Source organism: Chiloscyllium plagiosum, chromosome 8 (assembly GCF_004010195.1).
Source record: "Chiloscyllium plagiosum isolate BGI_BamShark_2017 chromosome 8, ASM401019v2, whole genome shotgun sequence".
Taxonomy (NCBI): Eukaryota; Metazoa; Chordata; class Chondrichthyes; order Orectolobiformes; family Hemiscylliidae; genus Chiloscyllium; species Chiloscyllium plagiosum.
Window position 1 is genome coordinate 59030622 of NC_057717.1, and position 6085 is coordinate 59036706.

Consider the following 6085-nt stretch of genomic DNA (forward strand, 5'->3'; position numbering starts at 1 on the left):
ATCCCTCCTGCGCTCTCTCTCAACACATTCTCTGGCGGCCTCTCTCTCCACCCCACTCTCTCTCGCGCGCTCTCATACCTCCTCCCTTTATTTATATGCTTTCCCTCTCTCTCCCATCCTCCCGCCCTCTCTCTCACCTATTTTCCCTCTCTTCCCCGCCTCTCTTTCACTTTGTGCAGATCTCTCACTCTTTGTCTCGCACCAAGCCTCTGTTTCGTCGTTCCTGTCAATCTCTCTCTCCGCCCTCTCACGGTCTCTCCCACCAAACTCTCTCTCCCTCTTCCTCGCTCTTTTCCTCCTCCTGCAATATCTGCAATACACCAGATACGGTACCATACAAAATACACCATTAACATTGACCATAACAGAATGAAATTGGCTGAGATAACAAACAGTAAAATCATGGATGTTTTTCGATTTCTCATTTCTGTGTCAGAACGAGGGTCCACATTTGTGTGAGCCCGGAGTCTTCTGCGGGCTTTGCTGGTCACTACAATGTATCTGACGGTGAAAACATTGAGCAACAGAATCAGGAAAAATGGCAAAGCCGGGGTGAGAATATTGTGGACGAACTCAATTGTGATCCAGACACGGGAGTCATAAACACCGATTGCTCCCATACAAAACCAGGGTGTGTGCCCCAGATGATACCGAGTTGAAAGCATAAAATACCAGAAAATATTCTTTAAACAACTCAGTACAGTCACTGTTCCCAGAACCACAGCCGCCGTGTTCTCACTGCAATATTTACTTTTCAGATTCTGGCAACAAATGGCCACAAATCGATCAAAAGTGAAAGTGACGGTGAACCAGACAGAGCAGTCAGTGGCTGCATAAAGCAGGACGGCGTGGATATTACACACGGGTATGGACTCCAGGAAACAAAACATTTCATTATAAACAATGGGAATGTGTCTCATTATAAGGTCGAGGATAATGACCAGTAGATCCGCCACTGCCATGGCCCCCAGATAACGTCTGACACATGGAGACAATTCACAATCTTTATAAAGCAGAACGTAGACGGTCACTACGTTAACTGTGAGGAAGAAAAACAAACACATCATACATTAGCCTGGAGACAAAGTGACCAGTTTGACAGAGGGGCCAGTGAAATTTTCAAATGTGTCACCGTATTTAGAGATTTATGGAAATAATTTGAGGTGGAATAACAATACGGAAAGTCTGCATGGCTGGCAAAAAATACATCGTAATAAACAAAATGCCCTCCCTCCCCAAACACACAGAGACATATCCATAACAACAGGTGTTTTTTGGAATATTCCCACACAATCAATCACTCGAAAGCAGACACAAGTCACTTCCTTCCAGTTCCGTATACGGTAAGTGAAAACGTTTCTGTTCTGCATGCTCTCTCGAAGCTCCTTGAAGACAAATGGAGTTCGGAAAATTCCATCTTTTCGGCTAAATTGTGGGAAAAGGTATGAAACGCTTTAACTGCCTGAGGGTACTTCGGAACATTATCTCCTTCTCCCTGGAACGGGATCTATTCCCTCGAGATCATATCGTTTGCTCAATTCACTGAAGTCCAGCCGTTCACAAGTAATGTCAGGGACAAAATGTCCCAGGCAACGTCAGTTAAAAAATGACGGGTTTAGAAAATGACGGGGAATGTCAGTTTTCGAATGTTTAGTACAGAATGTTCCGGGAAATGTCAGTTGTAGAATGTTGGGTACAAAATATTCCAGGGAATGTCAGTTATGCAATGTTGGGTAGAGAATGTTCCGGGGAATGTCAGTTATAGAATATCGGGTGCAGGATATTCCTCGCAATGGTAGTTATACAACGTTCTTCACAGACTTTTCCGGGAAAATTCCTTTTTAAAATGTTGAGTACAGAGTGTTATGGGGAATGTCAGTTATACAATTTCCAGTACATAATGTGCCAGGAAATCTTCTGAAGGCATAGCAGCACACTTTCCAACCATTCCCTCCGCTATCTTGATGACTTTATCGGCCACACAGTTCATAAACATTAACATCATGTTTATTGCACCCCCATCTCAAATTCACTTGGACCATCTCAGACACCTTTCCCCACTCACTTCCTGGATCTCTCCAACTCCATCAATGGTGACAGACTCAACATTGCATCTTGTAGCTCACTGACACCCACAGCTCCCTGGAATATACACGCACCCACCCTGCCTCCTGTAAAACGCCATCTCTTATTCTGAATTCCTTCACTTCCAAAGCGTCTGCTCCCAGGATGACCAATTCCAATAAGAAAATCCCAGAGGGCCTCCTTCTTCAAAGGTCACATTTTCCTCTCGAAAATGGTGGATGATGCCTTCCAGCGCATCGCCTCTAGATCTCTCCACTCTTGAAAATCCAAACCCCCTCTCCCACCAAAACAATGTCAGGGCGCCCTGGTCCTCACCATCCACCGCAACAATCAGCAGACACCACACATCATCCTTCGCCGTTTCTTCCACATACAGTCGGACACCACCATCAGAGACATATTTCCCGGCCCATAACTATCAGCTTTACGGAGAGACCATTTCCTCTGCTGCTCCCTTGTCAGGTCCCGCCGCACCCCCCGCCCCCCCCACACCGTCACTCCCCCACCAGTCTACCCACCACTCCTGGCACCTTCCAATTCCACCACAGGAAGTGCAAAACCGATAGCCATATTAACCCCGCACCTCCGTCCAAGACCCTAAAGGATCGTTTCACATCTGGCATAAATTTTTGCAGCTCCACACATTTGTGCCCGTCGATCCCGATGTGGACTCCTCGATATTTGGGAGACAGGATGGCAACTTATGAATCGTTTCAGAGAATATCTCTGGGACAAAAGGATCAACTAACCCAACCGCCCAATGGCTTTAAACTACATATCTCCCTCGGTTGGCATGGTGGCTCAGTGGTTATCATTGCTGCCTCACGGTGCCAGGGACCGTGGTTCAATTCCAGCTTTCAGTGACTGCCTGAATGTGGTTTTCCTGTTTTCCTCCAGGTGTTCCGGTTTTCTCCCACAACCCGAAGATGTGCAGGTTAGGTCAATTGGCCGTGTTAATTTGCCCGTAGTTTTAAGGGATGTGCAGGCATGCTGCATTAGTCAGTTGTAAATAAAGCTGACGGGAATGGGTTTCCATGGGGTCCGGTTCGGAGTGATGGTGTGGAATTGTTGGGCCGAAGACCCGTTTCCACACTGTAGGAATTCAAAATCAAACTCTCCCATGCCATCAAGGATATGCAGGTCCTTGGCCTCCTCCACCGCCAAAATGTGACCGCCCGACTCCTGGAGAAAGAACTCCTCACATTCCACCTTGGGAAGAGATGTTCATGCATTTGCAAACGAAAGGACTGATTAGGGATCGTCAAAATGGGTTTATGCGTGGGAAATCATGTCTCATAGACATGATCGAGTTTTTTTTTGAAGAAGTAACAAAGTGGATTCTTGAGGAAATAGCGTTAGATGTGATCTATACGGACTTCAGTAAGGCGTTCGACAAGATTCTCCATGGGCGACTGGTGAGCAAGGTTGGATCTCACGGATTACAGGGAGAACTAGCAATTTAGTACAGAACTGAGTCAAAGGTAGAAGACAGAGGATGGAGGTGGAGGGTTGTTTTTTTAAGACCGAAGGACTATGACTGTTGGAGTGGCATAAGGATCGGTGCTAGGTTTACGAATTGTCGTCATTTATATAAATAATTTGCATGTGTGAATATGAGGTATAGTTAGGAGCTTGCAGATGACACCAGAATTGGAAGTGCAGTGGACTGGGACGGAGGTTACCTTAGATTATAACAGGATATTGACCAGATGGGCCAATGGGCTGAGGAGTGGCAGATGGAGATTAATTCAGATAAATGCGACGTGCTGCTTTTTGGGAAAGCAAACCTTCGCAGCTCCTATACACTTAAATGTATATTACTGGCGATTAAGCCAGAGGGCGATAAGTTCAGTGAGCGATTCACTCGCTCTGGAAGCAAGCAACAAAGTTAATCCCATCAACACCGATATTCTTGATGGAGACATGCTGCACTGCAAAGCATCTATACACCGCGATGACAATGATGAACCATATGAGAAGAAGTGGTTCACGAGATTGGTTGACCCAGATCAGTTGTTATTGTGCGAGTATTTCTTGGAGTGATCACAGATGTGCAGTCAGTGTGAACTTATGCAAAATATCTGAAATGGCAAGTAGACCCTATCTTTTTGATGTGGAAGGGTTCGCTCCTCACGTGCCACTGGCACAGGCGTCCGGTAACAGGTGGCAGGATTTGAGGCCATGGGCGCTAAAGGCACAAAGAACGAAATACTGGATCTTCAGGGATGATGTGGGTATCTGGTTCAACGCAGATTTGCGAACATATAAGAAGAAACTTAATTGGCTAAATCAGGCACATAGGTAACACCCACTAGACCAGAAATGTTAGGAGACGAGCCTGGCGTTTCCCTGACCCAAGATTAAAAACGGCCCGTACTGAGTTGTGAGCAAAAGGCAAACATAACGTTCGGCTCATATGGGGATGTGAGCCCATCAGGATAAACCAGAAGTCTGAGTATCGTCCTTGCTAAACTCAATACCCGTTAAAACCTCAGGCCATAGAAGGAATTATGCCAGTCTTTAAATTCCTCCGAAAGGCTGGAGTGATAATCCCCTGGGAAAACTCACCAGTGAGAACCCCCACCGTTCCAGTCAAAAAGGCAAACTTTCCCGGTGAATCAGAGGAATGGAGGTTTGTTCAAGACTTGCAGGCAGTCAATAATGCTGTTGTCGCACACGCCTCAAATGTTCCCAACCCCTATAATATATGAGCTCAAATTCCAGCGGACTGTAAATGGTTCTCTGCTGCTGATTTAGCAAATGCCTTCTTTTATGTACTGGTGCACCCAGATAGTCAATTCTGGTTAGCTTTCTCATTCAAAGGGAAATCATATACCTTCAGCCGACTTTGTCAAGGTTAGTGTGAGTCCACCACAATATATATAATGAGGCTCTACATCGGGGTTTGGTAACTCATGCTCTAACCCGGGGGTCAGCGCTTCTGTAGTATGTAGACAATTGCTGAATAGCGGCACCGACAGAGGAACAATGTGAGAAGGATACCCTTGCGTTGCCCTGCCGTCTAGCGAGGGGAGGGCACAAAGTCAGCCTCACAAAGCTAAAATTTGTGTTCTTAGGTCACTTAATACCTGAGCAAGGGAAGGTTATTGGTGAAGAAAGAGTTCAAGCAATCCAGCAAATTCCAAAGCCTCACACGAAGAAACAATTCCTATCCGTTTGGGGCATGTGTTCCGACTGTGGAATGTATAGTCCAGATTACGCAACCCTTGAGGCGCCCCGAAGTGACATAGCCCATGGCAAAGTGTTACAGAACCAGAGTCCGTTGCAGTGGACCCCAGCGGCAGGGGATGCCTTTGTTGAATTTTTAAAAAGCGCTCCAAATTACACCTACACTGAGAATTCCGAATCCAATCAAGCCTTTTCTTCAAATGGTAGATGAGAATCGTGGCTGCATGACACCTGCGCTGTTGACGGATCATGGGGGTAAATTAAGACCGGTATCATATTTTTCGGCTAAACTAGACCCCATAGCGGCAGGATTGCCTAAATGCCTGCGAGTCGTGGCTGCAGCTGAAAAGGCTGCTGTAGCATCCAGCGATATATTCGGCTATGGTGAATTAACACTACTGGCCCCACATGCGGTATCCTCAATGCATTCCGAACAAAAGACCGCACACGTGTCGCCAGCACGTTGGCTCAGATGTAATACTGTGTTATTGGAGATGGCTAACATTACAATAAAGCGATGTAACGACCTTAACCCTGATAGCCTTCTCCCACAGAAGAAGATGGAAACCCACATGCTTGTGTCGCTGTAACTCTGAAATTTGCAGCCCTAGGCTAGATTTTCAGGATTCACCACTTTTAAATCCAGATATCGAATTTTTTTCTTTGTGGATGTGTCAGCATGGAGCAAGGAGACAGGCAAAAATTGTGTTTGGTATGCTGACGTGACTGCCCACGACAAAGAAAAGGGGGATCACTCCCTTCTCATCTGTCAGGTCAAGCAGCGGATCTGATTGCCTTGACTGAGTCATGT